At 31.5% G+C, this 12,313-nt stretch overlaps 1 protein-coding gene across 3 annotated transcripts in view; it reads left to right on the plus strand.

Annotated features, from left to right (window-relative positions):
• The first annotated feature begins 8,629 nt into the window (after window positions 1-8,629).
• Window positions 8,630-12,313, plus strand: part of LOC131593401 (uncharacterized) — a 32,129-nt gene continuing 28,445 nt past the window's right edge. For all 3 annotated transcript variants that reach the window (XM_058865886.1, XM_058865887.1, XM_058865888.1), the window contains exons 1-4: window positions 8,630-8,817; window positions 8,979-9,062; window positions 9,324-9,402; window positions 10,074-10,152. The gene's annotated coding sequence lies outside the window, so the exon portion shown is untranslated. The remainder of the gene's footprint in view (window positions 8,818-8,978; window positions 9,063-9,323; window positions 9,403-10,073; window positions 10,153-12,313) is intronic.

Raw genomic sequence — 12,313 nt, forward strand, 5'->3', positions numbered from 1 at the left:
GCCCTGTCCCCGTCCCTGCGTCGACGCCAGCTACGCCGCCGCCCGCTCGCGTCTAGCCGACGCAGTCTGGATCTCTCTACCCTGTATGATGCGTGCTTGGTTTCTTGACATGTTCTTGAAAACAATTGAAATCGATTAATATGCGAGACAACAGCAAAAACAAAAAAATTGCATTTCTGATACACTTCGGAAGTTCATTTCTGAAACTGAGAATGGAGGTGTTTTCGGAAATGAACTTCCTAAACACTCATGCGAAGAAGTTTTCTCCAACTTCCATGGCAAACCCCAAAATCCTAAATCAAAACTACTTTAATTCATTCTAAACAACCTAAATATCAGTACCAACCTATTTTAATGTGATTTTTGCAATTTCTAAACACCCTAATAGAGATATGAAAAATGGATCTAAAAATTGAAAAAAATTGATAAACCTACCAATTAGTGTTTGAGATGATTTAGGTTGAGGTTGGAAGAAGATTTTGGCAATCTCTGATACTTCACACTTGCTTTTTGCAGAAATTTTGAAGAGTGACTGAGTTTGGAAGAAGATTAGGGTAAAATGAATGGGGGAGGGGGCTGTTTTGCTTAATCCACAAAATGCGCAGTATTTCGAAAATGAACTTCCGAAATGCTGTTTTCGGAAATGCCTTTCCGAAATAAGACAAATTTTTTAAAAAAAAAAGGCGCTTTCGGAGATGCATCTCCGAAAACACCTTTTTCTTGCATTTCGGAAATGCATTTTTGAAGTCAGGGGTATGTGTGGTTTTTCACCAGAGGTGACCTAGAAGGTTAGGAGGTGGACAAAGAATTTTCCTAAATTTATTACCTAGAAACACATCTCCTTTATCGGTTATGATGTCCTAAAAGTGTTTAAATGTTGTTTTAACATTGTTTTTGGAAATATTAAAATTTAGTGAAAGATATTATTTAATTTCTTTATACTCTAAAAATAATAAATAATTATTTATATCCTGAATACAACATTTCTTTTACAATATTTATTGTAAGTGGTAGAAAAGTATAAAAATAAATAAAATAATATTTATGAAGAAATTAAAAAATTTAATTAAAAATTTAAAGAAAAATATAAAAAAGGAAAAAGTTTATTTAGATAATCTTATATATGTTGAGATTTAAAGAGTTTACTATTATTATTCGGAAGAAATATGTGTTCAACGTATGGAGCATGGTGATAATAGTATGTAGTATGTAATTATATATATATATATATATATATATATATATATATATATATATATATATATATATATATATATATATATATATATATATATATATATATATATATTGTAAAAAAGACAATTACAAAGGTTTTTGGAAATATTAAAATTAAATAAAAGATATTATTTTAATTTTTTTATACTCTATAAAATAAAAAGACATTTTATTTCCTCAGTACTACAGCGTTCATTGTAGGTTGTAGAAAATATAAAAATTAAATAAAATAAAATTGGTGTATTAAAATAACTAAAATTTAAAGAAAATATGTATAAACCGAAAAAAAATTATTGTGTGGTTGAAATATATATTCATTGTATATAGCATGATGATAATATAGTTTCTAATTATATTTCCAATCATATTGATATTAGATTATGAGAAAATGGATCATGCACTGACAGTGTAAAATATTTTTACACTGTCAACCAATCACCACCATGCATCCAATTAAAACATTCTTTTATCTAAAAAAAACTTTAATGACATGGCACATTCATGACTCCCTATTGGATGACAGTGTAAAATAGTTTTACACCGTCAGTGCACAACCTTTTAACTCTTAGATTATTGTTTATATGTAGCGAGATATAATAACTTAAGTTAATTTAGTTTAACCTAGGTTTTATTAAAATATTGTTAACTGTGAAAAATATCAAAATCGTAATACCACTAAAAAAATATTAAATTGACCTTGTAGCCGAAATTATTTGTAGACTCCCGGTGAAACTTCTCCTTCAACTTCGATGTTGCAACAAATCCTTCAACTTTTTAATCTTTGATCCCAAATTCTTAAAATAGCAACTTCATTTGTCTACCAAGCGCCAACATGTCATATTAATCACTACAATAATCTAGATGATATATTAACAGTAGGTTTGATTTGGCTGGCGGTGACGTGGAATTTTTGGGTGATTAGGAACGATATTATCTAACGATAAAACGTTCATATTATTCGATTACTGTGATTCCGCTATCTTGTTAAACTCTTGGAGGTGGTTTAGCACTGTTAATAGCTCATCTGTTATGTGTAATTTTTACTTTTGGAACACTATGCCTGTTAAATGTATTTTGAGGTAATGGTGAATTTTATTTTGACTCTAATTGGTGTACTCCTTGTGTCCATTTTGAGGTTATATGAATCATTATTTATTTTAAAAAAACCACTACATATGATCCTTATGTAAAAAATAGAAAATATCGAAGAAAACCAAATAATAGCACAAGTCTCAGAGAAAGGGTAAGGGAGTCTGCTACGTGAGGGGAAGATATTAGCACCCCTCATGTCTGTGGTACTCCACGTGAGGGGGTTGATTGCTAACCGTTTCCGCTTGCCTTCTTGAGGACTTTCAATGGCCTTTGTTAGGACTTCCTACAAGCACAAACATAAACACACCAACAAAAACCGAACCTCCGGCACACGCCTCAGAGGATTTTCAGATGCAATGCATGCCTAAGTCCTACTTCTCATGTTAAAGGATGATGTTGCATGCCTCCCTACTTCTCATGACATTATATGGTGCTCAAAAAAGTAAAAGGGACAAGAGAAAATACCGAACGAATAGCAAATCCGCAATGAGCTAGCAAGCGAAAGTAAAGAAGTCTGGAATACTTCACGTAAGCCAGCATCAAGCAAGGCCAACAAGCATCGCCGTGAAAATATATCATGAATGACATGTGGTACGCATAGAGCATAACCACACAAATAACCTGCAAGCAATACAATCCAGACAATACAATAATATACATCTCAATAAATGAGAGATCAGATGAATCGCCTTGGGCATAAGTTCGTGTCCAACAAATAAAGTGGAACACGACACAAGTCAATCGCACCCGAAGTGAATTCGTGTCCTACAATTAAAGTGGAGCACGAAGCAAGTCGAATCGCAATCGAAGGCTCTCTCGAAGTACCTCGCACATCTCAACAACCAAATCAGTAATAACAAGGAAACATGCACCCGTCATAGAAAATATTATAAATTATGTTCTAACTAAACCCTAAAACGAAATCTAACAAGAGCAAATTGTTTTTTTATGACATTTTCATCTAAAAGTTAGAACAAAACTAAGTAATAAAGTATTTAAATTTTAACAAGAAAAATATTACATGTTTTTTATTCTCTTTTTATTACGCAAAAACTAACAAAAGTATTAAGAATCCTATGTCTATTATCACATAAATTCTATAAAAAAAATAAGATGATTTTATTAACTTTTAATTACCTAAAATGATAGAAACAAACTATGTGAAAAATCCTAAATCTAACATGAATTTTATGAGAGACAGGGGGTCCATGGAGAAATTCAGTGTGTAGGATAGAAGTTTGGGTGCAGGACCCATTAAGGCAGGCCCTAGGTGATGTTTGTTGTTCTTTGATCAACATCAAAAGAGGTGCAGTGGGCAACAGAGGGCGGACAATGGCAGTAATCTTTATGCCTAATCTTCATTTAATTTATTAATCTTATTTAATTATCCAGATTAAGTTCCAGTCATTCACGTTAATATCAATTAACCATGCTAACATCAAAGTTAATGAAAAGAAATTGAATCAAAAGGGATTAGCGTTTACAAAGTGTAGTGAATCAGCTTCTTAGATGAAACTCACTCCGTCTCTCAGAATTGATGAACGTGATGGATTCGGTAATTGATGATTACTCTATTGAGATGCCAAAGGTGATGAATCGGTTATCCTTTATTGTCGCTACTTTTATGTTAGACATTCTTTGATGATGATTTTCGTTTTTTTCTTTCCATTTTTAGAAAATGGAGAATAGCGGGATTGAGGATGAAGATTGAATCGTGAGGAGCTTTTTTTAATCAAGTATGGTGAAGGTGATGAAATCCTGATGATTGAATCATTAAGGGAGAAGATTCAAGCGTGGAGAGGATTCAGATTGGTTATGAATGATCGTGAACAAGAAGTGAAGAGAAGAGGTGAAGTTTTCTGTTGAAAGTTTGTTACGGTTCTCCCTCCCCAAAGCCTCTTGAAGTTTGTTACGTTTTTCAGTTATGTCGTGTTAGTTTTCCCCCCGTCTCCATTCCTTTTTCTGTTATACTGAGTTTCAGTTATATTGTGGTAGGCTTGTATTGAACATTGAAGTACAACTCCGTAACGTTAGGTTCCAAGTGGTGATGAACATTTGAAGCAGCTCGGTTCATCTTGAATGCAAGGGCGGTTTTTTGTGGGAGTTGTAAGTTTTTTTTGTTGAAGTATTAACATGAGCTGGTTTTGTATGCAGGGTTATTGTTCTTGGTTTGAAATATTTGCATTTTGAACTTTTGGACCTTGATTTTTGAGTATTATGTAACTTGAATTTTTGTTTTGATGATGGATGCTATTGAACATAAAATGATAGTTTGGATTGAAATGTATGAACATTTGGATTTTGAAACTTCGAATAGAACTTAAAACTTGTGAACGATATCTGAACTTGAGTTAAGCCTTCCAATGATTCAATTGAACAAAACTCATAATCTTGTTACTTGCCATCAAATGAATAGATCTTTCGAACTTGCATGATTTAAACAAAATTAATCCATTGGATAATTCGAACCATTTGAATCCATGATATGAATCTGTACCTGTTACACCCATTTTCTAATCCCAAAAATAACATAAAACCTCACAGAGTAATCATGCATAAGGAAAAAGGGCGCCACATGTTAATTTCCATAAAATGAAAATCCTAAAATAACACGCATTTAACATTTATAATATGCAAAGATCATATTGTAACACAACGTAAATCTCATGCTTTCATACATTATGCATAAACGCTTGCGGAAAACAATTGAATTGCTATCACATAAATTCAATGAATATATCCCATACTATATTCATCTACCAAATTGAAATTAACATTAATATCCAAACATGCTAATTTGAAATCCACAAATCTAGGCTACAAGGCCTTTGAAACAACATATCTATGATCTCAAACAAATACATTCGATTATCCAACAAACATAGGAAATAAAAATTTCCAAACATAAGCATAAGTCAACGAAATCCCTCCAAGTGTTTCATGACCAGAGCATATGACTCACTACCTAATCAAATAACAAAACTCGGAGCTCTTCCGCTAAGGCATGAACAAGCAACTACTCGTTGGAACCTGCACGTTACCAACAAAGGGAAACATTCAAACAGAAGGGTTAGAATTCAAATTATCATAGAAAACATAATAATGGAAAATGCAACATAAAACATCATACATTTCACAATTCACTACTCTTCATAAAAACATGCTTCTATAATCATACATCAAAGTTAACATGTTTCATCATTAAACAACCAAGTTCATCATTCAAGTAATTATATCCAATTACCAATTCAACAATTGTAATCCACTAATGTAATGCCATCAAGTATACAATTATCACACAAAAATACATATTATGCATCACTTTTCACATAATTAATTCACACCAATCATATTGAAAAATCACACAAAACACAATTCACACCAACACGTGCGACTCAAGTGTGACTATATTCAATATGCATGTGGTTCCCATCCGTTATCATTTTCGGTCATGCCGATTGTCCTCCCTCTATAGACTAGATAACCACCTCAAAAGCCTCGTTCCACATTAAGCATTCAAATCTCATTCGGCGCTAGATTTGGGACAAGTAAATAACATTCACGAGATTACCCAACATTGCCACTTTCAAAGACTCATGCTTGTGTACGTGTGCAAGAAAACAAAACTCGCGCATTTAAGACGATCCCTCTATCTCTTAAACTACACAATTACATCTTTACAACTTTGCACAACATTACACAACATGACATTCAATCCAATCTCAAACACCAATTAGCATTTAGCAATCAATCACGCAATTCACGATTATCATATTACACACAATTCATCCATAACATACACATATAATTACATGTTATTCTCAATTAACATTATAATTAAATTGAACAATTCCCAACCAATCCTACTCTATCATATAGACAATTATTTAAGCTTCAATATGCCTTAAACGACACCTAAAAAAGAGTAACAGATCAAAAGATACATCATTTCAAAGTTTGGAAAAGTTCCATACAGCAATGTCTCCTTAGCGGCCATCAAGCGGGCTTATGGAAATAAAAATTCAACAACCCCGCTTCGAGCGGTGCTATACAGAAGCGAAATGCAAACCGAGTTCCGCTTAGCGGGCTGGCTCCGTTTAGCGAGCCTTATTTATTTTTGAAAAACAAACAGCATCCGCTTAGCGGCCTCGCATCCTCTTAGCGGACATGCAATTATGCAGAAAAATAACAGCGAATAAGGAACTGCGAAATCACACACCCACCATTCCAAATCACTTCCAAACATCAATAAACATCAAATACAACCAGTAGTCATCATTATTGAACAACACATATCATCAAAATCATGTTTAATCATGTAAATTCAAAGAAAATAGCATAGAAATTAGGGTTCATACATTTTCATGGAATTACAAAGATTGAAGAGATTCACACAAACACATACATTACCCAATCATAGATTCTACAACAATTTGGATTCTAACTCATACCTCTAACTCTTAATCCACCCTCTTGATGAAATCTACCAATCTCCTCTTTGTTTTTCTCTTGCCTCTTTTCTCTTCTTTCTATCTTTCTATCTTTCTCTCTAATTTAGGTTAAGCCATAAAATTCTCTTCTAACTCTCATTATGTCATTGGGCCTAACCCATCCACTATTCTCATAACTAAATCAACTAAGCCCAATAGCTAATTCTAATATGATTCTACTATTTATTAATTAGCTAAATCACATATTACCACACAATTAAATAATTATCACTCAAACAATTATTAAATAAAACACACAAACAATACCAAATATCAAATAATCCTAATTAAATAAAATCTAATAGAAATAGGGTGTTACAGTACCAATTCAACTCTTCCATCAAACTTACATTGCAGGAAATAAGTATCAAACTTGATCATAACATCATCTTTGCGTCTCTTACAATTCAATTCATTTGACAAAATCCCTCTTCATTTGGTGTTCTTTACCGAAACACTATCTTAAGGAATCTAGTGAAAGATATCCAATGAACCTCAATTAACAAACACAATTATGACGAGATGCAAACCCCATATTCTTCGAGATGCACAATACCTGAAGAGAACACTTGATATGATAAGCAATAACAAAACTTGTCTCATTGAATTCTCTGTTGAAAAATCGTAACTCTTGATTATTTTTCTTGATTTTAGAATGATGAAATAAACGTCATCCATAACTTATAGCTCAAATAAAAAGAGCAAATTTTGGGGTGCAATAGTTGACAACTGTTAGGGATTTGTATGTTGGGTTTAGCACCCCTAGTTCTTTTTAATCCAATTTTGCTTATAAAAAAAAAGTATCTAGTAAGATCATGGATAATGTATTTTTTTATATATATATATATATATATATATATATATATATATATATATATATATATATATATATATATATATATATATATATGGGGTGTTATAATTGGTATTAGAGCAGGACGATTCTCGGCTCAGTCTTTAAACATCATAAGTAAATCAATTTCTACCTCATATATGTGTTTTCCTAACATATTTTTATAATATTACAATATGTAATATTGAGCATGATTAACTTAATTATATGCGTGTTAGGTAAGATTGTGGTTAAGCGGTCATGAGAACTTTTCATGAATTAAATCAACCCACAATTTTTCATTCAAAAACATTTCTAAGATTACGTCAATAGGGATGTCAGTAATCGCCATTATTCATCTTTGGGAGGCTAAAGTTCAGTCAAAATTGCATTTGTTCGGATGGAGATTAATCCTCAATAGGATTCCGACTAAGAACCAATTGCAAAGGGATAATTATGTTGTCAATTATTTTTCGTAATTTTTTAAAAAATTTGTTTTCGGAAATCCTCCCCCCTCTTTTCCAAAACCGCAAATAAAACATTAAAGATAAATTAAAATAGGTCTTCACTCAAATTTTAATTTATTTAATATAAATATAAATAGTTTTGAAGATGGAATTGAATAAACATTTCATTTTAAGTATGTTTCAAAAATATTTACTCCAAAATTAAAGTTTCTATATTAGAAAAACCGGAGACATGTTAGTATTTTTCATAAAATATTCCATTTTTTAGTTTTTTCTTTTAATGAAATCGAACTATTGAATGCATTTTGGTTGTTACCGATTAATTAATAAAGGTCTCCAACAAAGTTAATGGAAATGATTTCAATTATATAAAGGTCTCCGACAAAGTTAATGGAAATGAAATAAAGTATATACCAAACTATTCAACAAAACTATTTGGTACCTACCAAAGTGTTTATCAAATAAAGTTAGTGGAATTGTAATAGGACTATTGATTTCAATTAATTATTGAAGCTAAACGACAGAAGCTAATACAATGATTTGATTATAACTTTGAAATTGAGAAGTGAGAACTATTATTGTTGCTTTATATGAATCACTAGTTGTAAACTTTCTCAAATATTACAATTATTCTCTTGATGCTTCTCACTGCAGTTTCAAGGAAGAGGAATATTGTTCTCTCGATCTGTTGAAAAACAAGGTAAAATAAATATTAGAAGTTCTTTCTAGTGAGACAATTTTCAAACATTAAATTGTTTATTCTTTATGTTAACCAAATTTCTTTACATAATTATTTTTAAAAAGAATGTTGTATAGAATTTCAATTGCTTTGAACATTTTTCTTCTTCTTCATTTTTGCAGATGGGTGAAAGGAATTAAGAAGATTGTTCACAAGAGTGCGCATGAGCTGAAATTAGTTATTTGTAAATCTGTTGAAAATCATAGGTAAAAAAAAACACATTTATGGTTAATTTCGTTTAAGACTCATCTTATTTTTCTTAATTATCAAACATAATATTGAAAGTTCTTTCCACTAAGACATTTTTCCAACATTAAATAGTTTTTATGTAAAACAAATTTCTTTACTTTGTTATTCTTGGAAGTATGTATATGACATGGTGATAAAACAAAGATTGAACCTTGAAATATTTAGTCCTCTGCTGCTGAATTTCAATTGTTTTGAACATTACTTTATTCTCTTTGCAGATTGGTGAAGGAAAAAGATTGTTCACAATACTTGAGCATGAGCTTAAAGTAGTTGTTTGTAAATCTATTGGATATCAAGGTAAAAAAAAATAGTTCATGGTGGTTGCCTTTATTTTGTTTACTATTTCACTTTTTTTTAAGACTATTTTCATGTTTGTTTGGCTGCTGGATTTTCAATTATTCATAGCTTATTTTTATATTTTAATATTAATTTAGAATATTTAGAGTATTTCTAAATATTTTAGAGTATATTTAAATTAATATAAAAAATATTCATAAAATTCTAAAATTAATGAATGAACCAGCGAGCCGAAATGGTCAAGTTTAATACTTGCGAATCATTGGGATTGGATCCAAACTACTTCCAAACTCGCGCTGCCAGGTTTCTGATGCCACCAGACGTTCAAAATCCACCTGACAGCCTCTGATCACCATCGGCCAAATTGCTCCGTTATCTTAGTGTGTTTTTCGACTTTCTGGTTGCTTTCTTTTACTTTCCGAATTTTAAAATCTCAAAACATATTTTCTTTCTCTTAGTCCCTTAAGGTATTTAGGCATACTTCAACGAACTCCACCTTGACATGAAAACATTGTAATGCCTTTTTTTCCATCAACCACACTGCTTCTCTCTACCACGTTGAATCACTATTAAACAATATTGATCAAGTGCAATCCTCTTTCTTCTAGCAATCACTTTTTTATAATTAGCTGAATTTCAATTGCTTTGAACATTAACTGTTCTCTTTACAGGTTGGTAAAGAAAGAAGACTGTTTACAAGACTTGAGCATGAGCTGAAAGTAGTTATTGGTAAATCTATTGGAAATCAAGGTAAAAAAAATTCATGGTTGGTGGCCTTTATTTTGTTTACTATTTCACTTTTTTATTGTTTGTAGACTATTTTCAGGTTTGTTTGTTGAGCTGCTGGATATTTAATTATTCATAGCTTGTTTATAATATTTTATATATTAATTTTGAATATTTAGAGTATTTTTAAATATTTTAGCATAAATCTAAGTTAATAAAAAATATTCATAATATTCTAGTATTAATGATTAAATCAGCGAGTCAAAATGACCAAATTTATTTGACCCAAACTACTACCAAACTCGTGCTATTAGATTTCTACCGCAACTAGATGTTTAAAATCCACATGAAAACCTCTGATCCCCATTGTCCAAATGGCCCCGCAATCTTAGTATTTATTGTCGACTTTCTAGTTGATTTTTCTGCTTTCTAATTTTTGAAATCTCGAAACATTTTTTGGCTTTTTGATTTCAGAAATTCGATGAAAACTCAATGGTAACATGGTTATCCATTGTATTTTGCAAAACTCTATAAACTGTTCTGACATGGTTATCCATTGTCATGATCACTTCACCAGGCAAAATCTTCAATACCCCATGTTCAACTCTAGTACAATAACACATATATCATCAAACATGCTTATAGAACATTTTAAATACGATCGTACCAATACCATAACACTTGTAAGCCTTATTGTCATCAAGGAAAATATCTCACCTTGCTTTAGCTTCAAAGTCTCACAATATAGTTTTTCTGGACACATGCAATAATGATAGAGATACAAGGTCATTGGATCAAAAAAATTACTTGAGCTGAGGCTTACTTATGGGTACAAGACACGAGTCTCAGACTAAAGGTAAATTTAGCATAACTGTTTATGGCGGGGTCAACAATTCATTTGTTCAAAGCTTAATGGGAAAGTGAAGTAGATATTGCATGGGAGATTTTCAAAGAGGCGTTGCCGAACAAGTATGGAGATATAATAGAGGGTGACGTGTTCAAACAACTATAATCGTTGAAACAAAGAAGAGATGTTGAGGATTATATCAAGGAGTTTGAGCGCATATTGCCTCAAGTACCTCAAATTGCAGATGCTCAATACATGGATTGGGTGAAGCTTGAAGACGGTGGGGCCGCTGTCATGCATATGTATAATGAATTGAGCACATGCAGTTTAGAGGGAGGTACAAGATAAGACTTACAATGGGTCTCGATCTAATTGTTCAAATGGGTCAAGTGGCTCGATCTCTCAGCCCAGGTTTAATGTGCTAACTTGACCGAATTGAAAAGGCATGGGTTATAAATGCAGTAGTGATTTTGTTTCCGAAATTTCTCTTTGCACCCTTATATCTTCTCTAAGGCCCGTAGAAAATTGAAAACAAATGCCCCATAATTTTAGAGATATATCTTCAAACGCACCAATATTAATTTTACACTAAATTAAATCCGAAGATGCAATTGTGAAGTTTTTTTAAGGGTGTCTTCGGATATTTATATTTATATATATATATATATATATATATATATATATATATATATATATATATATATATATATATATATATATATATATATCGGAACATCACCTAATACGAGGAAAACTCTAAAGATACATGACATAACCAAATTAAAAAATAAACCAACATCAACATGACATTAAATTAAAACATTCACTACCCAGATAGTCATTAAAATAAATTTAACATTACATAAAGTTATCATTGGGACGCTGTAACATAACGATTGTATCCTCGACAGATCTTTGAATCTTTGCATCCACTTTAATTGGACCCCTTGAATCTTAATGGAGAAAAACACTCCATATAACCTTTAAATCGTCATCAGTCTATAGTTCAAAGTTGATGAGTTGGACCTTCCCCTTGCTTCATCTAGTTTAATATCATGCTTCACTTCATCTAGTTTAACATTATCCATTGCTATATCATGTTTTACATCGTTACATACCACACCTTTGAGAAACATATTCGGGTGCTCCATATCTAATAAGAATCAAAATAAGAAAATGCTTAAAAACTAGTAACAAAAGAATTCAAATATAGACTTCTTAAATTAGGGTTGGTGAGTTTGGATATGTAAATCTAGACAATGAGCATATTTTTTCAGCTCAAACACAAGATCACTACAAGAAATGAGGGATGAAATAATGGAACTTTATCTTAAATTA

The sequence above is a fragment of the Vicia villosa genome, linkage group LG3 (assembly GCF_029867415.1).
Source record: "Vicia villosa cultivar HV-30 ecotype Madison, WI linkage group LG3, Vvil1.0, whole genome shotgun sequence".
Taxonomy (NCBI): domain Eukaryota; kingdom Viridiplantae; phylum Streptophyta; class Magnoliopsida; order Fabales; family Fabaceae; genus Vicia; species Vicia villosa.